At 38.7% G+C, this 24,781-nt stretch overlaps 1 protein-coding gene across 1 annotated transcript in view; it reads left to right on the top strand.

The window, feature by feature from the left end:
* Window positions 1-24,781, top strand: part of P2RY10 (P2Y receptor family member 10) — a 343,312-nt gene that overhangs the window by 91,129 nt on the left and 227,402 nt on the right. The window contains exon 2 of the mRNA XM_044057151.1: window positions 2,579-2,707. The gene's annotated coding sequence lies outside the window, so the exon portion shown is untranslated. The remainder of the gene's footprint in view (window positions 1-2,578; window positions 2,708-24,781) is intronic.

The following is a 24,781-nucleotide window of genomic DNA, read 5'->3' as shown; positions in this document are numbered from 1 at the left end:
CATTCTCTAAGGTTTGATATGTAAGGGGGGGGGAGTCAGGTCATTGTAACTGCTGCCAAAATGACTTGCTCTAGAGTATTCTGTCTGTCTGTCTATCTATCTATCATTTATTTATTTTCCCTGGTCCCTCTTCACAGCTCTCTGAGGGCACTGATTAGTGAGGAGAAATGAAAAGGCAGGACCTTGTAACCACTGCCTCAATTACTCACGTTAGATTATTGCATTTATTTATTTTTCCTGCTCTCTAACCATAGCTTTCTGAAAGCATTGATTAATGAGGGGAAATTAAAAGGCATTTCCTTGTAAATGCTGCTTGAGTTACTTGTTTGGGTTTTGTTTGGTTTATTTTTCTGCCCTACTTCTCCTTATCTGCACAAGATCCACAGTTATTAAGAAGAAAGGAAATAGCAGGTCTCAAGAACATTTCAGTCTCCTCACTGTGGTTCCATGTTGAATTAGGCTTTCTAATTTTTTTATGGTTTTGTGTTTACATTAAAACCATGATGTGGAACACTGAGCATCAAAATAAATATCACTCATGTTCAAGGCCTATTATCAAATCTAAGATGAAACATTCAGAAATGATTGAAGCAGGAAATTAAAGTTTGCCCTTCTGTACAAAGATGCTTCTTTTTCTTCTTTCGGCTTTTCCCGGTTAGGGGTCACCACAGTGGATCACCTTGTCCGCTCATGATTGGCAGTGGAGTTTTATAGTGTTGAGTTGCCAGCCCGGCGCACAACCTTTCACAGAAGGCACACACATGCACGCACTCACACTTAGGGCCAATTTAGAGTGTCCAATCCACCTACAGCATGTCTTTGGAATGTGGGAGGAAACCGGAGCACCCGGAAGAAACCCATGCGACCACAGGGAGAACATGCAGACTCAGCACAGAAGGCACCCCAACCAAGGATTGAACCAGAGAACCTCTTACTGTGAGGCGGCAATGCCTCTGCACCACCATGGCAGCCCATCCTTTGTACAAAGATGCGACTGAAACTTTATTAATTTAAATATTTCACTTGTTTTCATCTTAGGAATTGCATTATGTACACTGCACTACAAGAACTCTGTTAGAGTTTTACATTGCATTTCAAAACATCTAAGTCCAAGATTTTGATTCGCTAAAATGAATTAAGTGGATGGCGAATGCTGTAGTAAATTAAAAGCAGTACATTTTTCTATTTTTTATTCATATACAGTAAAAACATTATTTATGATTTTTGGTATAGTGGTCCGCATATTACCAGCTGACTAGTAGAGCACTGTATCTGGATGCATCAAAGACTTGCTCATCATGTTCACAGAGGTTTCATCATTGCCTTGGGTCATACTATGTGCTCAGTAATAAAGATTAGCTTTATTGTTTACCTTTTTCACGACTTGTTGGGTCCGTCTAAAAAAACAATATTTTTAGGGAAGGCCCTGTATGGTATTTATACAGACCAGGGGAAATTTGTCCAGGACAGTAGGGTAGTATTCTCATCCTTCCAAGGCAAGGGTCTATGATTTTCAACAAGGCTTCAAATGAGACAAATGCAATTAGGATGGAAATTGATGTTTTTTGAAACAGAAATGGATTCTGGAGTTCAGAGCTTCCTTTATTATGAGGCAAGTGGGACCAGCTTTCAGAGTCGTATAGATGACTCCATGTTATTGCATAATACTACTTCTGAGGTGGAAGAACAGGGAGATTATTGGGATAAACAAATAAGCATGTAACCTAGGGTACTTGCGTTTCTGGTCAGTTCTGTTCACTGCATAAACAACAAGGGCAACTTGATCAAGTTTATGCTGTCAGCTATGCCTATTCATTAATAAACTGTCAAGTCAAGACAGCAACACCTATACTTGCTCATGGAGTTGTCAACAGCACTGAAGTATTAAATATATGTGTTTTTTTTTAAGGGGCAGGTATGTTGCACCTCCTATGTAGGGGACTGTGCCCCAAGTACTCCCTAGATATTTTTATATATGAATAATAAGAATTGACTAATATGGAAAAAAAGGAGCAGACCAATGTCCATGTATAGGACTGCTGTCCTCCATTTCTGATAGTGAATGATGAACTGCCTGCTGATATAGCTGCCTCCCAGATAACTGGGATACTTGATAAGACAAACTCAATAGTATACCTCTCACTGTGTTCTTCCTCAAATAAAAAAGATTATGCATAACACTGAAAGATCATTGAGTGAAGGATCTTGAGGCAAAAACTTTCTTAGATATGAAGATGCCACTTTAGTGATGCAATGCAAGGTCTGGTAATTAGAAAAAAACAGAGGCATGTGTGGAAACATATAATAAATATATGAAATTCACAGTTAAAATTGTATGAATAGGCTTGCAGAATTGCTGCTTTTATTACACCTATGCCTTTCTATAAGAGCTTTAATGTGCTAAGACTGTTTTGCAAAGGAATGTTGATGTTATGCCTATAATGCCATTTGTGAGGAGAAGTCTTTTGAAAAATATTTGTAGACCAATGTCCTGGGATGCATACAGTCTACTAAATATTCCAGTGGAGAGAATACTGAAAGTGAGATTATATATAACTCTTATATTTTCCTTCAACAGGATGAATGAATCCGAAAGGAAGAAGCTAATAGAATGGAAAATAAATGAAGGAAGGCAACTGTATACTACACATAACTGGTGAAGAGACATTCTAAGGGTATTAATAGGACTAAAAGGATATGGATGAAGGTATGGAACTAATGGCATTTGTTTAAAAATAGAACAGACTCAGAAAAAAAATGTTTTCTGGGCTCGTGTAATCCCTTAAAAAGGAGTGAAAGCCTTTAGATGTACAAAGAAACATAACCATTTTAGTTTCATATTAAATATCATGATTACTCAAGATTCAAACTACACCAGAATATTGAAATGGAATACACTATATGAAGAATGTAAGCACTTAAACTAAATGCTTAAAGAAACAAAACTAAGAAAAATCAGAGAGAAGGAAGCTGCCAATAATGTAAGTAGTCAGTCTGGTTCTTACAGAGACCATATTGTTTTTTATAAAAAGGGAAGCTGAAAGAAAGAAAGGTAGGAGTTAATGGTTTGCCTTACCATAACTATTATATAGTGAATAATGTCACACAAGAGCTTGGCTATAAAAAAACACATCAAAAAGCATACTGTGAAGTCACTGAAGGAGGATGCTACCTAAAAAAATTCAATATGTTTGACAGAAGTATGTAAAACTGTGAGATTTCATGATTTATATAAAAAGGAGAATTTTTTTTTATGACAACCAGGAAAGGTGTTTATAATCTGAGTGAGATAGTGGGAAAGGAAAGTTTTCAAATGTAAGGAAACAAAAGAGGAACACGGCAAATTATGTGAACTTCAGATGAGGGATGGTTGTGCAGGATAAACTGAATTGAAAACAAAGTGAATGTTAAAAAGTGTATTTTTCCTATAAAATGATGACTGTTCATGTTACTTCAGAGAAAAGTGTGATCATAGGTTCATAGGTTCATACTAGGCTATCTGCCCTAGGGCATTTATAAGCCTAGCCAGAGTGTGTTCGGCTTTAGCCACTCATTTTAAATTAATTTTGCTATGCCCTTTTTCGAGGTTAGTATACTGTGCCTCTGTCTAACAGTGACACAGAAGTGATACCCGAGGTAAACCTATGATCTCCCATCCACTCATCAAGATTCCTCTTGAAGAGAGTCAATGAGGGACTCTGCCTAACCTGGACTGGGATTTTATTCCAGAGTGAAGGGAGCCTCTGGGTTATGAATCTGTCCCTCCAGCATGTCCTATTTATTTCAGTGCTGAGGTTCAAGTCTCTTGAGCGCGTGGCTCGATGGGATTTGGATTTTCTGAGGTGCAGCATGTCCATTAATTCCGGGTTGTCCTTGAGCCAGTTTGCAACCCATCTAGTGACATAGGGGTTTATATTTAAGCTGGAGAGCTTATCTATAATGCCCGAGTGGGGTATTGTATCGAAGGCTTTTGCGAGGTCCAGGTAGGCTGTGTGGACCACCTTCCCCTCGTCAATGGCCTTGGTGACTGTTTCAAAGAAATCGACCAGGTTTAAGAGGCAGGATCTGCCCTTAACAAAGGCGAACTGGGTAGGATCCAGTGTCTGTAGGTCCCCAATATCTTTATTTATGAGGTCCATGATGATCCTTTCCATAGCTTTGCAGACCAAGCTAGTCAGGCTTATGGGGCGATAGTTTCCAGGATCTGTTGAGGCATATTACACTTGAAGGAAAGAGAATAATTATCTACTCTTTTGAGGAAGTGAAAAAAATGAGTTGCATATTAAACGGAGAAAGGTGGTTATTAAGAGAAAAGGAAGGCATAATGCTTGTAACAACTTATACAAGCAATACATTTCAGTGAAAAGAAAACAAAGAAGTGGCAAGGAGGAAACACAAGATTTTTATTAAGAGAAGAATAAGTGGAAATTTCAGAAAGAGAGTCAGAAACACCAAAGTTACCAAGTCTTGGTCAGCTACTGGACAATAATGAAATAATAATTAGTTCTATTATTCCAAAATATTCTAGAAAAGCGGGATGATAGGATTTGTAAACAGAGTAGTTTTTGAAGAAGGCTGTCACTGAGTTAATACAGAGAACTATGTACTTAATGACTAATGACTTGAAAATACTGTTGATGATATCAGAAAACAATGTGTTCAGTAACCCCAAAAACTATTAATAAAAGCCAAAAGCATGACATAAGGATAAGTATAGTTGCATTACAGATGAGTCTGCTTTGATTCCTCAAAGATTGTCTTATTAGTGCACAACTTATAACATATGTAATATAATATAATATAATATAACATAACAGACAATATAATATAACATATATAATATAATATACACAACTGCTCAGTAGGCCATCACAATAATTTATAAAATGTCATATATAATGCTATTGTGGCAGGTGGCTTTACTCACTCTGTAACCTGTATCCTGATGTAGGCACTATATACCCACTCCCTCCCTCTCTAGAATTACTATCTTTGATGTCTCATCTGCTTGGAGAAATTGAAATAATTATTCTCTTTCCTTCAAGGTGGTGTAGCTTAGAATAAAATATAATTAAAGTTCAAAGGTGTGGGCTGGAGCTCCCACATCAAGATGTACAGCACAGACTCACTGAAAATTAATTTTAATGGATAATTTATTTCATGTGTGCTGAGAAGGTAAATTATGAGGGGTGATATAGTTATCATGAACACAGAAATGGTAATTTAAGGTGATGGTAGGGTCGCGTTGGGCCTTAAAAGTAAGGAGGAATCTTGGGAAAGAAAGCCATAGAGGTGAGACACAGGGCCGAATGTTTCTTCTCATAAATAAATGACATCTGATCATATATAGCATTATATTTAATTGGGGAATTTAAATGAAGTAGGGAAGAACATTAAGTTTATAAAATAGATAGGAAGTTTTACAAACAAATAACAGGCAAGGGATTAATTATTATGAAATAGCAAAAGTATTTCCGGTTTGTAAGGGTGTTAGAAAATGTCATCTGTGTTATATGTTTAAATCATTTCATTAAATTAACAAATATGAATCTGGAGAAACAATAAAAGTATTAAAAGAAGAGTGGTGGATTGCTTACGATCACTAGTTGTGTAGATGGCACATATTTTGCTATAAAATATATTATTTGTTTGTTTTATTTACTTATTCATTTGCTGAGTAGTTAGGTCAGCAAAAAAGGGTGAGGTAGTACATCAGTGACACTGAATGTTTTATTAACTACCGTACTTTTTAAAATGCATTAGCGCTGCTGCGAATAGGGCCATATACTTCTATATGAGACACAAGCAGATTTTAATGGGAAGCTACTCAAGCTCTTCTGGAAAGCTATTAAAGATATAACTAGGGACATTACTAACACCAATAACTATTGTGATAAGGTTTCTGATGTTACTTCAGAAAATAACATCAAAAAACCATATATTATTTCTGAAACTCAGACCTGCCCATAAAAATCTAGCCCTACTTATACATTCATGGAAGCCCTCCTTTATAGCTATCTTACTGTTTCTGCATATCATGGTGGGCTGGTGGTGGTGCTGCGGTAGCATTGTCGCCTCACAGTAAGACATTGTCCTGCTCGATTCTCAGCTAGAGGTCTTCTGTGTGGAGACATGTGTGAATGGGCGTACCTCGTTGAAGGTTGTGTGTCAGGGCCGGCAACTCGGCACATAAAAATCTACTGCCAATCATTAGCGGACCGGAGTTCCGCTGTGGCGACCCCTAAAAGCCAAAAGACACAACCACAACAACAACAATTCTATAGCCAATGTTTGATTTGCAATGGTGCTGAATGTAACTGTATGTAACTAAATCATCAAATCTGTCAACAAAAATGTGCTTCTGTCTCAAAGAGAATATGGTTTTAGAATGGGATACAATACAAACTGACTGCCATTTAAAGTATCACTAATTTGATCACCTTCATCATTTAAACTGGTTAACTAAATGTATTAAAAAAACGAAGATGGGAAATGCTATGAAACTGATCATAAAGTTCAGGTGATGTCTGTTTTATTCTTGTCAGACCTAGATTTTACTAAGATGGAAGTGCACAAGGGTTCTTACTTCAGCCCATTTCCTTTTTCCCTAGTCATGTTTTCCATTTTCAAAGATCTCCATTTTATGCTGATGACAGACAGCCTGTACACGTGTGTGATCTGTGGTGATCATACTAAAAAAGGAATGCAGAGAAAGACTTTGCCATCATCTGGAAGGTTGCAGTGGAACAAGCTGTTTGTGAGCAGCAGTAAAATAGGCAATATAACATTTGGGTCTTACCAGAGGCTAAGGGGTACTTTGGTCATCCAGCTACTTGACTTTTACAAAAGAGCTCATGCAGCAAACCAGTAATACAGATATATCTTGGAATGTGGTGTAATCCTTCTCTTATGTTCAAATACCACATCAGGTTCAGTACAGAAACACAAATTGTTACAGAGTTTTGAATATCTTCATCTTTGAAGCTAGAAGAGTTTATTATCTAGGCTTTACTCTTTCCCACTAAAGGCCTCAACCACATCTCCGACATGAGTACCATTCAAATTACAGTGAAAAAAATGTGCTTATTCATTTCTTCTGGCTAAGGAGAATGGCACAGCATTTTACTGAATAAAACAGTCTAACTTTATGTCATAGTCATTGCAACACTGTTATTAGCCTTTACTATAAACAAGCTTTTCCTTGAGTGCTACTACCCACCCAATACAACTAAGCATTTTCAAAAAAAGCCTAGCAACATGAATCTTGCTTCCAATAGGTCTAAGTGGTATGGATTTTGTCAAATTAATGAAATTGCTTAACCACTTTAAGATTTTCCATCAATGTAAAGTACTGTAATGGTAATGGTTGTTTGCTTTACTTGTTCCATCATCATGCTTTCGTTCAGATTGACCACACTCTGTCCCAAAATGGCAGAATCATCTATATACTTGTGTTCTGGGAATAATGGCCCTACATCCCATTTTATTAGATATTATTACCTCCTTACCACCATTATTTGAAGACAGTTCACATTTGGCCAGTGTTGCTTCTGGTATCAGTGAAGTAAATTCATCTTTGACAGTGAAAGGATAACTAATCAAGGGAGAACCAACAGAGTATGTGTAAATTGTGAAATGTGGAGGGAAATGGACATCATTTCTGACATCATGTATGTTAAGGGAATGCGGCTGAAGTAGACCAAAAACAGAAGGAGAAATTACATGAAGTGAAATATCAAAACATATTTGGTATGTGGAAAGAGTGATGTGATTAAGAATAATATATGGAAAGTGATATTAGTTTCCTTTAGGTGGCATACATGGAATCAAAGATGCTTATATAATGTACAAAAGAACACAATTACTTTTGAAAGGTCAGTACAGAAGATTTAATTAACTATTAAGTATAACAGCATGTATGGAAATGGAAAGAAATAACTAAATGAAATGTAAAGTGTGGAAATAATGGCTGGAATCCAAATACAATTTGCATAGTATTTAGCATGCATTTGTGTGAGAATCAGCCACATGTAGCCTGGCACAGCATGGAAGTGGTGCATAATCCCACATTGCACTACATTACACTATTGCAGGGAGCACAAATATGCATAGAAGATATATGCAAATGACTACATAATAGTATGCAAATGAAGACTTACAGGGAAATGAGGTCCTAATAATATGCATATGTATGCAAGGTAATTATAGCTATAATTCACAGCCATATGGGGGGAAATTGTACATCAATATGTGTCTGCATATAAAAGATCAAAGCACACTGCATCAGTCAGGCAGCATACTTTACTGATAAGTGCCACCACTTTCTGTCAGTATGAGTGACATGGCATCCAGTGCCAAAGTAAATGTTACAGTCAGCCGGTGACTATCATAATTTTAACAATCAGGATATGACTCATCACATTAAAGTTGATTAGGACACTGATGGGCTTTGGTTGATATCTGTTGCCTTTATAGTGAATCAGTGGAAGTATGTGGCCTTCCTGTACGTGGGGAGACCTCGGTACAGATACCTAGTTTGATTCTACATACAGGAATCTACACGAGTGTACATAGGTATTTCATAGGCATCTGAATCTGCAACAGAAAAGATCCTTGACATAATGCTTCTACCTGTGGAAGATCAAATTGGTTTTCTAGCATACCACAGATTGCTAACACTGTACATGTATTTTATGACATTGCCCACATCTCTGAAGTTCAAGGCACTACAGATTGTATTATCTAATGAATGTTGTGACCTTAAGTCATCCTTTAAATGCAATACTTTCAGACAATGATGCTTACTTTCTTCTCTGCTTCTGTTCCATCATCTTCACCCATATTTGTTACCTTGCAATGCACTGAAATATGTTCATGCAAAGTTGTACATAAGCCCCTGTAGCATGTATTGCATTAGTCAAATCTCTCCTTTTTTGCATGCTAGCAAGCTAGTCACAGTGCTTAGCAGCATTTTTAACACTTATCCCACAGCCCTGTTTTGTACAATAAGAAGAGGTCCTCATCATCTTAAGTCTCCTCTCCTTTCTGCCACAGCACTGTGCTGGTCTTCATCACTCGTTTTTGCAGTGCAATGCCAGCTTCATTCTAGGATAATAAACCCAATGAGCTGTGTCTACATCTTTTTCCTATTCTTTCATTCATCACCTGATTATATTTAGTGCACTTTTCTTCCCCATCACAAAAGTAAAAAAAATGCAGTTTTTTTTGCAATAACTACCAGAAACAGAATGTTTTTCTTGGAGAAAGACCACTGCCATTTAAAGGCATTACACCTTTCATGATGTCTCTAAACAGACTGATTTTCTCCACTGATTTTAGTATGACAGTTTTGACACCAAACCCCATAGAATTTCATTGGTTATTTTTTTCTCACTCCATTCTCCAACATTAGTTATTCTTTATGACCAGACAGGTAGCTTCCTGTTATTCTTATTGTTTTGAGACACATTCTTGGATATCCCTACCAAGCAGATCATTTAACTGCTATGATCAGCATTAAATGATTTTTATCACCTTTCTCACCTGCAGTTTTGTGTAATTATATATTTCTATCACAGATGGAGATGAGCCTGCCATTCAACACATGTTTTCACCCAAAAATGCTGCTCAGATTTCCTTCACGCATCAAGGTCAGGTGGCCTTGTACTTTTCGGTTAGGGACACTGTTGGCAGATTCTGAGTCTTTGTATCTGAGTACCTGTACTACTCAGAACTAACACCTTGCTCTGCATGTTTACAATTAACCATGTAGTTTTGAACTACTGCCTTTCTGCAAGCAACATTATATTGATTTTTCCTTAGAACTAATACTTTCAAGTCTTGTTGAGGACCACAACACACACCATCTCCTCTCTCATAACTTGTCTCAACTAGCACTGATTTTCCTATATATACTCCTCATATGAAACTCTTTTTTCCTCCAACTTTTAATCAAACTAAAAAAACATCCATTTCTTGACTCTGAACTATTCAACAATGCAAGATTTTTTTTTTCTGCTTGCCTTACCTCTCACACTTATACCCAAAGAATATAGCCACAATTACATGCAGCTACAATAAACTTAATAAGTCAAGAGTGTTCTCTAGCAGCAGCATGCATGTAGAGGTATACTCTGATTTTATTTTTAATTTAAAGTTATTTTCTTTGATTTTAATTTATTGCAGCTGTTTGATTTTTATAACATGATCACCGTTTATAATGTTCTGGTATCATACTATGTTGTTTTGCTGCTTTTATGCCATCTTCTACTGCTATCTTCTAGTAGCACAAAGTCTTACTGTCAATCTGTGTTGTGCATAGATCATGTTGATGCATTTTGCTTTTTTAGAATCTCCATGTATGGCCATGATTTGCTTGAAAATTAACTGTACATTTGCAGCATGTTCATCTGATTAATAGAGATAAATAAGCAAAAATGACATACACAGCAGCCTTCCCTAAAACTACAGCAGCAGGATCCCCTTTCTACCCCATATCAATGACCTTGTGACCTTTTTGCTGAGCCAAATCATTCAGGAATAGAAAGATGTCAGTTTTGTGGAGAATGATGCTGTCCATCTGCAAAAGAATTAGCACTCAAGAACTCTACCAGCATGGGTCACATAATTTTTCCTAACCTTTTTCTGACACATAATTGAGTTTAAAAACTACCTGATAGTTTGTTTTTTTCTCCAGATGCACAGGTAAACAGTTTTGTTGCACCACTCTAGTTTGAGATATTGAGAAAAGAGACTGTATAGTTTCACCACTGGTTCACTGAGAATAGTTATAAACCTTTTACGTACAGATTACAGCTATTTTGTCCATTCTGTGCATGTTCTATGGCTAGAAACCCCTGAGTCTCTTTATCTACTTATTTTAAATATTTATCTGTTAATGAAGCAAGTGACTGATGTATTACTAAACCTTTCTCAGGGTCCTAACATTCTTCTTACATTCACCTTCCAGATGAGCTTTTAGTTATTATCTTTTTTTTTATTTTTTGCAATACATTTCCATCCGAATTTTCCATGATGGATTCTTGCCTTGTCAGTCTTCAGCAAACAGTGAAGTTATTTCTGGATACTCACTACCACTTTAATTTTCTCTGCTTCTACCTCTCTTTCTGTTATATCAGTGCCCTGATTGAGTATTTCCTCTAAGTACTTAGATTTATCTTAAGAACTTTGATCCACCCCTAGCCTTCTGGTCATGTCCTTACCTGATACAGCACTGGCCTGTCAAAAGATCATTGCTGTCTTATCTTTGGCCTACACACATGTTCTCTTCTCATCTTAGCCTTCATTTATCTTCAGACAGGCCTTTTTCATTTCATTTATTATATTTGCATTATTTTTAATGAAGAAGTTCAAAATTATTCCTACACTTCTCATCATTCAAGATGCAGTTCTTTCTCATTAAAAGTCTAGCCAGTAAACCAAACTCAGATGTTCCCTCCCATCTCAGAGATGGCAAAACAAGACATACTGAGGTAGAATTTAAGCTGATAATCAAATTATCTAGGCGGCAATGAATCTACTGTGCTTATGTTGTGGAAATGTATACCACAGGTGGGGTTATATTGTAATGTAGATGTATCACACCAGCCTGTCTTATTTATTTGTTGATGAAGGTTTGGTTCCTTTAACTGGGTATGTGAGATACAATTTGTGCTACATATATGTCCTGCTTGACAATCCATTAGCTATCCACCACACAAAGTAGGGATTTAAAGGCCTTGGCCAGATCCAGATCTGATGTATATTCTGCATAACTGCCATCTGCTACTTTAGTGTCAATTTTCAAAGAAATGAATGAGGTAAAAGGTGCAGGACTTTCCTCTGACAAAGGTGAACTGATGATGACAAGTGATTAATAGATTTTCATTCCAGATTCATAAGGTCTGAGATAACGGAGAGGCAAAGAGGACAGCTTTCCTAGGCACAAGGGTTATACGCCATGATTGGCAGATGCCAGTCATGTGGTAGTGCAGTTCCTGTCTCTGGGAAGAATAATGGCTCTATAGCTACCATGGTCTCTGGTTGGGCCTTCCTTGTTTAACAGCATTATAATGGATATTTTCCAAGCTTCAGGAGTGTAATCAGTGGAGAGGGTTGAATTTGATAGTTTAAGTGGGATTTGAACTGATAATCAGGCAACTTAGCATATTATCAGGGCTCAGTGATGAGGTGTTTTTAGCTTTTGACAGGGTTGAAAGGACTTGTTCCAAAGTGATTATAGGGAGTGGATCAGACTGTGACATCTATGGAATAGCTATAACTGTGGGAAGAGTAAAACATGCACTAAATTCATCAACTATTATATTTTAGCTTTTTCTGTTGGGTCAGAATGGGTAGTATTATTTGTGGTCTAGATGCAAACATTGTTAGGTTTTAGTTATCATCTTCCTAATATAGTTAAAGCAAGATTTGTAGCTATTTTTCATTCCAGTAGCTATTTTGCATTTATATTCATCTTTGAACTTCCTACTAGAACCCTTAAGTTCTTTACTTATTTTCATCAGTGTGTTCTGAAGGTAGGCAGAATGAAACCTCTATGTTTCTTGTTACATCATTCATTTATACAGGTATTCCTCCATAGCGGGTTGTTTTTCTAATTTATCATCATATCTATTGTAGCTTTCCTGATACAGTCATGATTGTGGGAGTAGAAGTCTGAGGCATAGGCATCAGCTTTAACGGTGAGATCTACTGGAAGAGGATTAGAGTGGAATTTATTTAGGTCATTAAGTAACTGAAGAATATTTGCTTTTCTGAAGCACTGGACACAGATGTACTTTCCAGGAGAGTTGACAAATACTGACTTTCTTTCACAACTTTGGAATAGCAGAAAGGCTTTCCAGCCACTTTGTCCCAAGCTAACACATATGATTTGCCTCTAGAATGGGAGAAGTTACATTGCCAATTATTAAAGCCAGTTTCTTCTTTTTCTGTCTCAGCATCATTCTGGATGATGGCAGAATATATCTCAAGTCTTTTCTGCCTCTGGCACACCCACAACAACTGTGTTCCTCTGGGTAGCATGCCTAAGGTCATATTCCTCTACATAGACCACTATTAAGTCATAGCTGAATTTAAGAGGGCGGAAGGAACTAAGAGCCCTTTTTATGTCCTAGATCACGACTCTGGAAAGATAGTTAACTATTACCCTATTTTTATACTGCATAGTGAGAATGGCATCCATATTCAGATAACAGAGTCATATACTATCACAGTCTCCATGAAGTCTTTAGTCTATTGACTCTTAGAGATAATTGAACAGGCAATTGGCATACAGGGTGGAGGTAGGTGTGCTGCTGTGTCAACAATAGCTGAGGTTTCTTAATCTTTGTTCTGTGTGTGCATATGCATGTGTCTGTGTGTTAGCTTACCAAATTTGTTTTGAGTTGAAAAGATTGTCTCCAAGTTCAAAAAATATATACTTCTGACAAAGTGAGTCACTGTAGCATAGTAATACAGACTATTTGATATGTGTGAGGCCATTGTTGTACTGCCTCAGAATACCTCAGGCTGGCTACAGAAGAAGTAAAAGCTGAATGAGATTCCATAATAGCTAGAGCAGTCCTCTACATTCCGGCTCTCCTTCAAACTTATTTCACATTATACTTCCTCACAAAAAGTATTCACTCCTCTATTCCAGATGGATGTCCTTCTTGCTTGTCCTAAAATTATTTCAAGGACTATGAGCTATACTGTGGTATATTTGCTGTTATTCACTGATCAGCTGTTTTCTGTTTGTTACCTTGTCTGTAATAGTGAAGATGACATTTTCTTCACTGCAGTACTTATTTTCTGCTTACAGTAAGCTTCTAAAGGAGTTTCCATCAGTTTTCTGCTATTTTATTCTGGAAGCAAGCCCTTTCTGTTCACTGCTGGAAGATTAAGGTTTTACATTATCATACTTTTCCCAATCTTTAAAATTAATTCTTTTTGTAAGTAGAGCCTTATATTCAGTCTTTCTTTACAGAATCTGATCATATGCATACCTTAACCCTAATATCAAAACCAACACTTCAGACTGCTTTACCTTCCTTGCTGATCATCAGTTTCTTTCCAATGCATTTTATCCATTATTGAACACACACTACCCTTCCTCACATTGTTTGAGTTCCTTTTACCTTGCATTCACTCTGTCATGATTACCAAGCTTCGGCCTTTCTAACCCATATTTCAATTATGCCAGTAATGCCAATGGCTTCTGCATGAATACCTGGAAGCTGATTCAGTTTTAATTAGGTTTACATATTTGTACATGATCATTTTTCTATTCTTCACTTCTTGTCTCAGCTGCATTTATTGCCTGTTGTTTTCTTATTCATTCTTCTTAACCCATATAATTTAACTGGGCATTCCTCCTCCCTGTGCAGTTAAAGATACTTTTGTTTTGGTATTACTTTGATTACTCCAGTTCATTTCCTGTAGTTAATCACTTCATGTCTACTTATCCTCTCCTAACTTTGTCTTGGTCAGAGTCCCTATAATTCCTCGTTCACTTACTACCCACTATCATTCTCCCTGCTAATTTTCCCCTGTTTCTATATTTCTGATTCATACCTGGCATACTTTACAAAGAAGAGAATATTCTAGTGCTGCCATACCATCCTGGTCTCACCACAGTCAAGCTTTAAGCCTTCTATCATTCTCATTTCCTTACTCTGCCTGTTTTATTTTTTTATAAAATAATTATTAATTTGTGTCAATTTTTTTATCCCCTGATACTTGACAGACATCGATCCCCTCTCAGAAAATTGGTCCATTACTTTCTCCTTCAGGAAAAGGGTGAGAGTCAACAGAAAGTGGTTATAATTTAGGTAGTTACCAGTAGTTTTTTTATTTTAGCCTTAACTCCATGGTGCATGCCCAGTAGCATGAGCCAAGGTCCATGATGCAATGAGTATCAGAGGGTGTGTGTGTGTGTGTGTGTGTGTGTGTGTGTGTGTGTGTGTGTGTGTGGGTGGGGGGAGGGTCACTCATTTCTACATGTATATAAGGTCTCAAGACTGTCCAGTCCCCTAGGAACTCTTATTTGGTCTCCCACAGGGGTATACCTCCATGCACCAGACATGCACCTCTACATCTACCCCCTGAAGACAAGTAAGGCAAAGATGCCATTTCACTGCTCTCTTCCCTTACTAGCTCCAGCAAGTATCCAAGCCACTAGTTAAACTTATGTCTTCTGTGTAATAATCAGGACTTTCTCCATCTATGGAAGTGGAACTGGTTCAAATGATTTTGGATACTGACACAAGATTCTTCTGCCTTGATTTGATATACCCAATCTCATTTGCCAACTTGCTACAACATATTCACACATGTTAGATAATAATCTAGCTATATAAATCAGGACCAGATCAAGTGCTAGGTAACTTAAGCAGCTGCCTAGGGCCCCATGCTGGCAGGGGGCACAGTCACAATATTAAATTAAAAAAAAAAAAAAAGTTTTTTACTTTTTTGAGGAACTGTGTAATGTTACTTTAAGTATCAATAAATAAATAAATAAATAACAATTCCTGCTTTGCTCATGTCATGTTCTGCAACTTCCTGCTTTCAGCCAATGACACAGGATGAAGTGTGGATGCAGAGAGTATGAGATTTCAAAGTAGAGTGCAGCAAAAATGAGCCCATGGTCAGGTGTAACAGCAAACTTAATGGCATCAAGTACAACCAGAATTTATCAGTAATGGCAATATTTCATTCAGTACAGCATCAGGGTGTGTGCGTCAGCATTTATCAGTAGTAAAGTAGTGTTCCATTTAGTAATGGCATGAGGATGTCTGTGTGCATGAGTGTGTGCATTTGTATGTGAGCATTTTTCAGTAATGGTAGTTTTCCATTCAGTAACAGCATCGGGATGCATGCATGTATGTGTGTGACCATTTATCAGTAATGGCAGTAGTCCACTCTGTAATGTCATCAGTGTGTGTGTGTGTGTGTGTGTGTGTGTGTGTGTGTGTGTGTGTGTGTGTGTGTCAGCATTTATCAGTAATGGCAGTATTCTATGCAGTATCTGCATCAGGGTGTGTGTGTGCAAAACGCCTCACTTAGTTATGGGGTTTGCCAGAGATAAACCATATACCTTATATATAGGAGGACTGAGCCCTAATCCAACTGCCTGAACCAATTTCATGTACGTGTTGTTCTGTTAACTTTTTAGTGACTTAAAAGTAGTCTGCTAGTCTGCACAGAAGACATAAGGAGGTTAAAAATGACACGCAGGTGTCCTGCCAGTGTGTATCCCCCATAAAAAATGAAACAGTATGCTACATGGCAGTAATATTTCTGATTTGTGTATGACTCCTGGGTTGATGAGAAAAAGCTACTACTACAGCATTTATATTGTTCGTAATAGTTTTGTTTTATTCCTTACAATAAAGAATTAATTAATTCCTTAATAGCCTTGTATTATGTAATATAGTCTAAATGTGTTGCATTTTAATAATATATGTTACAGTGTTTTCTTTAGAACCTACAGCAAATGCAAATAATTTTACATTTGTCAGGTGATAGAGCCTGCATTATTTAGAGTAATAATCAGAACTGCCTGAGCTTCTACTTCCATTATGTAGTGATTGTTGCATTTTACTGTGCTACAATCCTCCTCAAGATCTGAAAGTAAAGGATTTCTGCATTTTGTTAAAATCTGTTAGTCTGGCACCGAGGACTAAAGCACCAACTTGTTAATGAGCTGCTTCCTGTAACAAGGATGCAGGGTTTGAATCTTTCAACTTTCTGTTAGCTCCCTATGAGATTGAACAAATCATTTAATCAGACAATGCTTTGAAGCAATTGGGAATTTGTGCTAGCAATGATCTCCAGGACTGCATGTCTAGTAACTATGAACCTGTTGTCATTGTTTACCAGACATTTCTATTAAATTGCTGATCCAGTTCAGAAAATGTTATGGCAATTTCATCAGAACACTATTTTTAATGCAAAACAGGCAATTTATTCTCCAAGGGCAACAGGCACTTCACTTGTAGATAAAGCATTTAAATGCAAAGTTGTTTGCTAGCAGCAACTTCTGCATCAGTAATGGCAGTCTTTAATGTGGAATTATTCAGATGACTTTTACTTCTGCAGAGATACAATATATTGACTTAGCATATGTTATCAGGTGGTAGATATTTCTTATGCTCTTATAAATACTCTATGGAAACTGTGCTGGTGAGATCTTTTAGTATGATGTGATGTTTTTATTGTCCTTTTTGTTGTGTGATAGAGCTAATATCTGTTACTGTTGTGACCCTCAGTTTGCAGTGAAATATTTTGTCTAAAGGCTGTCTTGTTTTCTTTGTGGCAGAGAGAGAGAATTGGACTGGTTTAATCTGGCTAGGGGCATTTCTGCAAAACTGTTATCATTGATTGAGTAACTGGGCTGGTTTCTGTTCTCTGCCTTTAATAGCCAGAATTTTAAATCAGATATACCTGTTTGCTGAAGCTGTTCTAAGCTACAGAGAGATGGACCTACTGCCTGCTGTGATATTGGGAAAAGATAAGTGTTTATTTTCAATTGTCTCTGCACTTCTCATTTAATACATATATTTGTAATTTGTACAACCGTTTTTACTGTCCTTTTTGTTGTGTGATAGAGCTGTTGTGACCCTCAGTTTGCAGTGAAATCTTTTGTCTGGAGGCCTGTCTTGTTTTCTTTGTGGCAGAGAGAGAACTGGACTGGATTAATCTAGCTAGGGGCATTTCTGCAAAACTGTTATAACTGATTGGATAATTGGGCTGGTTTCTGTTCTCTGCCTTTAATAGCCAGAGTTTTAAATCAGAGATATACCTGTTTGCTGAAGCTGTTCTAAGCTGCAGAGAGACGGACCTATTTCCTGCTGTGATACTGGGAAAAGATAAGTGTTTATTTTCAATTGTCTTTGCACTTCTCATTGAATACATATCTCTATAATCTGCACAACAGTTTTTACTATCCTTTTCGTTGTGTGATAGAGCTAAATATCTGTTACTGTTGGGACCTTCAGTTTGGAGTTAAATTTATTTTATTTATTTGTTTTACATTTGTTAATTAGGATAGTCCACTGGACACATGTCCATTTTCAGTTGAGGACCTGGGAGAAAAGCTCCACACATATGAATAGCATTTAACAAAAAAACTACAAAGTTTACAAAGTATATTTAGATACAAAATGCAGTGAGTCTTAATTAATAGTAGTATATTCATCCACAGTGGTCACAATTAGTGAAAACAGAGAAATCTTACAGTAATAGTTTCATTAGTCTAAAGATATATATATATATATATATATATATATATATATATATATATATATATATATATATATATAAAATGACCTCAATCATTGCTGGGGGGAGTCATGTGTAAACCAAGAACTTCTTAAAGGTTATTGGGGTCTAAATCATAACAATCTATTTTAGTATACTGTATGCATTTCTACAGTAATAGAATATAGAGCTATCTGTTCCTCTTGAGGTGTGAGATAGTTAAGGTGGTGTAGGGTCTAACATAGTGGAGGGTCTAGCCTGGTGAAGTGCAAGAGCACAGCCATTTATTAGTAAGATGCAGTTTTAATGCTTCTTTGAACTCTATGAAGGATGTCATAGTAGTTATGTTATAGGGCAGAGCATTCCATATTCTGGATACATAATTAGAAAAGAGGGCATCACCTGCTGTATTTGACTTAGTTACTGTGAGAATAAGTTTGTTACTGGAGCGAAGAGTTCTGTTATTGGTGTGGAGGTGAAGTAGGCTTTGCAATGGAGGTTTTTTTCTGGTTGATATAAAATTTTAATGGCCAGAAAGAGTTGGTTGTAGTGGAGGTGTTGAGGAAATGTCAGCCAGTTGAGCAGCTTCAAGGAAGAGCAGTGGTGAGATCTAAATGGGGAGTCAGAGGCAAATCTAGCTATTTTGTTATAGCAGGAGTCAAGCTTAGCTAGGTCTGCTTTTCTAAAGTTGGTGAAAATAGGAGAGGCATAGAAGAGGGTAGAAATAAGGTGAGTGTGAGACATATAAGCTTTTGTTTGTTGGGTAAGGAATTGTCTATTTCTATAGAGGGTACCTATTTTTAGCGAATTTTCTTGATGGTCTGGGAAATATAAATATCAAATCTTAGATTGTTATCAGTCTCAATGCCCAGGAGATTGGAGTGCTCTGTGGGAGAGAGAGTAGTTTTGTTACTGGACATGATATTAAATGTAGAAGTTGATGAGGAGGAACTAGTGGGTTTTAAAGAGTAGTAGTTTAGTTTTAGCAGGTTTTAGGATGAGGTGGATATTGGATAGCCATGTTTCTATAGAGAGGAAGGATTCCTGAGTTAATGTATGAAGTTCCTGTAGTGAGGAAGCTGCACAAATTAACATAGAATCATCATCGTATTGGATGACAGATGTTTTGGGAGTGGAGGAATGAAGCTTACTGGTATAGAGGGTGAACAGCAGAGGGCCCAAAATAGAACCCTGGGGGACACCAAGATTAAGTGGGAGAAGGGGGGGAGGGTTCTTGTTTCCACAAGACTGCTTGCTGACGGCCAGCTAAATAGCTCTAGAACCAGGCTATGGTGGCAAGACAGAGTCCTAATTTGGACAGTTCTTTGATAAGAATGTCATGTCTAACCATATTGAAGGCCTTTGATAGGTCAAGAAAAGTGGCAGAAACAAATTTACCAACATTTCTATGACGGATTACTGTATTGGAGAAGGAAAATAAGGCAGTGGTGGTACTATGGAAGTGTCAGATGCCATGCTGGGTGTTTTATAAGAGCATGTGTGTATGTGCAAGTAGTGAATCATTTGGAAGTGTATGCACTTTTCAAGGATGTTTGCTAGAGGGGATAGAATTGCTATAGGTCGGTAGTTTGTAAGCTCTGTGGAGTTACCTCCTTTAGTAGGGGGATTATGTGAGATATTTACATATCTCTGGGACGGTGGCTTCTGCGAGGGATCTGTTAATTAGAATGGTTATAAGGTAGGCCACTACATTGGCAGCAATTTTTAAGAATTCCTCTGGTAATTTGTCAGCAGCCAGAGTAGTGGGCATAAGTTTTTGGAGGTACTTTCTTATCCTATCTGTAGAGACTGACTGGAATTTGAAGGAGCTATTCCTTATGGGAGTAGTGATGGGTTCAGAGGTAGGGTGTGTGTGTTGATTTTTCTGTTGGTTGGCTGGGATCAGTACTGTTTCAGTAAAGAATTTATTAAACTGAGTGGGAATGCTGTCAGAGTTATTTACTAAGGTGGGAGGGGGGTACCACTTTTACCTAGTAGTAGTAATTTGTTAATGGTTGCCCAAAGTTTTTGAGGGCTATTTTGGTGCTTGATTTGAAGACTGGAGTAGTAATTAATTCTGTCAAGTTTTACTAGTTTCTTAGCTTTATTCCTAAGCTCCTGATATTTTTATTTTGCAGCTGGGAACTTAACAGCTTTCCAGTGATCACATGCTTTATCTCTTGCTTTGAGGAGGGCTTTGGTTTCTTTGGTAAGCCAGGGAGTGAGATTAGATCTTGTTCTTATGGTGCTAGGAGGGACGTGAAGATCGAATACATTTAACACATTGCATTTAAGTTACCTGGCACTTGCTCACTAAGTCAGCACTAAAAAATTAAAAGCACTACACCTTCACAAACTCCCCTTGAGTACCTTGTTCCCCATTGGCCCTTTGTTTCAATTATAAAGGAATTCCCAATACTATTCTAGCATGTAGAAAGGTCAGTTGTCAATCTCCTCTCCGGTCCAGCTGGTGAATCTGGGAATCTTGAGGCAATGTTACAACTGCCTCATGTACACAGACAACCCTCTCCTCCTCCCAACAAATTCCAACACATGTGAGAGATGCAACCATATAGCCAAACTGGAGGCTAAGCTCTCTCAACTCAGTACTGGCGTAACCAGTCAGGAGGAGAAGGAAACCACACTCACTACAATTCCAGTCTCACATAGACCTACCACGACAGCAAACCAAACACATAAACACACAAAAACATACTCGGAGGCTCTAAATAAAAATCTGCCTAAGCAGCAGAGACCTCCAAAGCAGACACCCAAGCAACCGCTAACCCAAAACAAAACACGTGCAACACATAGCTCACAAAGCCAGTGTGCCAAACAGTCACAGCCCTTAAGGCTAAACAACACACCTGATACACTTGTAATAGGTGACTCTATCATCAGGCACACTGACATCCCGCTCACCAGGCTGAACAAGGAGAAGGTCACGGTGAGCTGCCTGTCGGGCGCTAGGATCCGCCACATAACACAAGCACTCAGGTCACTCCAAGGCAAGTACAAATATGACTCAGTCATTGTCCATGCTGGTGTGAATGACCTGAGATGTACCTCCCTGGACTACATGAAAAGAGACATAGAGGAGCTCTCTGAGCATGTAGCCCAGGCCGGTATGACCCTGAACTTGAGTAGCATCTTACCCTCACCAAGAATGATGCCACAATATGAAGACAAGATGATCAATTTCAATAATTGGCTTAAGTATTGGTGTCATTCAAAGGGGATCCAATGCCTGTCAGCCTGGGATGACATGATCGACAAGCCATGATGCTTTGCTAGGGACAGCTTGCACCTGTCACCCCTGGGCTTTCAAATATTGGCAAAGGCTCTTGCCAACCCCATAGTGCCGTTTTTAGGCAAGGCTCAAAAGACAAACCCACCTCCATAGGTATCACAAGGGATAGGAAACTAAGAGTAATGCTACTCAACGCCAGAAGTCTAAACCTCAAGATGCACGCACTCGAAACTCTCCTTAGCATGGAGAACATTGATATCTGTGCAGTAACAGAAACCTGGTTCAAGGCTCCCGAGAGCACCCCAGCACTACCAGGTTATACCTCATACCATGCTTTTCGGCCCCAAAACTTGGACCGAACCAAAAAAGGAGGGGGGAGTATCAATATTCGTCAAAGATACCCACACCTCCAGGCTGGTGGCACAGCACGAAGCATCAGAGACTATCCATGTGCAACTAACAGTGGGTAAAACTGCCTTCCAGTTTATAGCCTGCTACAGACCACCCTCCCAAACCCAGGAACCCCACTTGGCCTTCCTGAGAACAATGGAAAATATGAAGGTCTCTCCAAACACCATTATATTGGGCGACTTCAACTACCCAAACATAGAATGTGAGCATTACTCTACCTCCAACACCCTAGTCCAAAGGTTCCGAGAATTTATAAACTCAAATGTTGTGGAACAAATTGTTACCACTCCCACAAGAGGGGAAAACATACTGGACCTGATCATCACCAACATGGGGGCTCTATGCTCCAGACCAGAAGTGTATCCCTCACTGGTAAGATCAGACCATAAACTAATCTCACTGGATATTCACATCCCAACCCCACCCCCTGCCAAGAAAACCATAGTGAAAAACTTCTCTAAAGCAAATTTCACACTCCTCAAAACCGAGGTGGAATCCTTCAAAGCCCCCGGGCCTGTGGAAAATATGGCCCAGACCGCAGAATCCTTTATAAATGCATTCTATGAACACCTTCAGGAATGCATGGATCATGCAATCCCAAATAAAACCAAGACCAAATCCTCCAAAGGCAGACGTCCTCTCTGGTGGACCCCAGCCATAAACAAACTATACAATAGATGGAGGAAGCTACTAGATGATAGAGCAAAATCCCAAAAAGGGAAGGCATCTCTGATCAGTATTAGCAAAAAACTGCGGGCACTCATAAAATCGTCTAAGGCCAGCTTCGAGAGAAAAATTGCACAGGACACTAAGGATAATCACAAGGCTTTCTTTAGTTATGTTAGGAACCTGGGTGAGAATTCCCAGATATGCTCAGAATTAGTCCAAAATGAAAAAAAATACACCGAACCCACAGACATTGCCAACATCCTAGCTGACAGGTTCAGTGCAAACTCCCCCACCCCCCTACCAAAAGGGCAAATATCTATCCCAGCAGAGTGCTGCCCCCCTGACATCTCAGATGCTCAGGTAAGTGCCGCCCTCTCCAAAGCAAAAAAACACAGCATCAATGGGACCAGACAGTGTCCTGGGCTGCATCCTACATGAACTCCAAGAAGAGCGAAACCCAAACATAAAACTACTTTTCAATCTCAGCCTTACTACAGGATATGTACCCAAGGAGTGGCGTACAGCAACAGTGGTCCCTCTCCACAAAGGTGGTGCCTCAACGGATCCTGGAAACTATTGCCCCATAAGCCTGACTAGCTTGGTCTGCAAAGCTATGGAAAGGATCATCATGGACCTCATAAATAAAGATATTGGGGACCTACAGACACTGGATCCTACCCAGTTCGGCTTTGTTAAGGGCAGATCCTGCCTCTTAAACCTGGTCGATTTCTTTGAAACAGTCACCAAGGCCATTGACGAGGGGAAGGTGGTCCACACAGCCTACCTGGACCTCGCAAAAGCCTTCGATACAATACCCCACTCGGGCATTATAGATAAGCTCACCAGCTTAAATATAACCCCCTATGTCACTAGATGGGTTGCAAACTGGCTCAAGGACAGAACCCACATGGTTAGAATTGCTGGAGTCATGTCAGACTCCAAACCAGTTACAAGTGGCATCCCACAAGGCTCAGTCCTGGGACCTCTCTTGTTCGGTATATATTTCTCGGAGGTACAGGCCAACACGGAAGGACTGTGGCTGACCAAGTTCACAAATGACTGCAAACTGGGCGCCATAATCGACTCTCCAGCCGACACAAGCATCCTCCAAAAGGGCCTCATAGAAACAGACAACTGGTGCCAGAGCCATGGCCTCAAGCTAAACGCCAAAAAGTGTATAGTCATCCCCTTTGGCAAAAACAAAGTGCCCACAAATTACCACATAGGTGATAATCCATTAAGTACAGAAGAAGTAATTAGGGACCTGGGGACCCAAGCTGATAGCAATCTCTCATTTGACAACCACGTGGCCAAAGTGGTTAGAAAAACATTTCATATAGCCCACCTAATCTTGAAGGGATTCACATCTAGATCAGGGGAGGTCATCATGCATCTTTACCCATCCCTCATCAGGCCCATAACTGAGTACAATGCCCCTTTTGGGATGTACCTTACCAGACACCTGCAGCAACTGGAAAGACTCCAAAAGTACCTCACCAAGAGGATCAAAGGGCTCAAACAGATGCCATATGCTGCCCGGTTAAATAAACTCCAGCTCTACTCAGTGGCATACCGCCTGCTCAGAGGTGATCTGTGCCTGACGTATAAAGCCATATCCAACCTGGAATTAATGGACATGCTGCACCTCAGAAAATCCAAATCCCATCGAGCTATGTGCTCAAGAGACTTGAACCTCAGCACTGAAATAAATAGGACATGCTGGAGGGACAGATTCATAACCCAGAGGCTCCCTTCACTCTGGAATAAAATCCCAGTCCAGGTTAGGCAGAGTCCCTCATTGACTCTCTTCAAGAGGAATCTTGATGAGTGGATGGGAGACTGTAGGTTTACCCCGGGTATCACTTCTGTGTCACTGTTAGACAGAGGCACAGTATACTAACCTTGAAAAAGGGCATAGCAAAATTTATTTAAAATGGGTGGCGAAAGCCAAACACACTCTGGCTAGGCTTATAAATGCCCTAGGGCATATGAACCTATGAACCTATAAGAAGGTTTTATCAAAGTAAGTAACTGCCTCATTTAATTACAAAAATTTCAGGCGTGCCCAATTGCAATGTTTTAGTTCTACTATGAAATTGATGGGGTTAAAGTTCTTTTTCTTTCTAATAAAATGATAAACTGTACCTTTGGGATTATGGTTGCATTGTCATAGAAGGAAGGTTGGTAGAT

The sequence above is a fragment of the Protopterus annectens genome, chromosome 15.part0, assembly GCF_019279795.1.
Source record: "Protopterus annectens isolate FY-2018-M chromosome 15.part0, PAN1.0, whole genome shotgun sequence".
NCBI lineage: Eukaryota > Metazoa > Chordata > Ceratodontiformes > Protopteridae > Protopterus > Protopterus annectens.
This window is presented reverse-complemented; position numbering and strand designations above follow the sequence as displayed.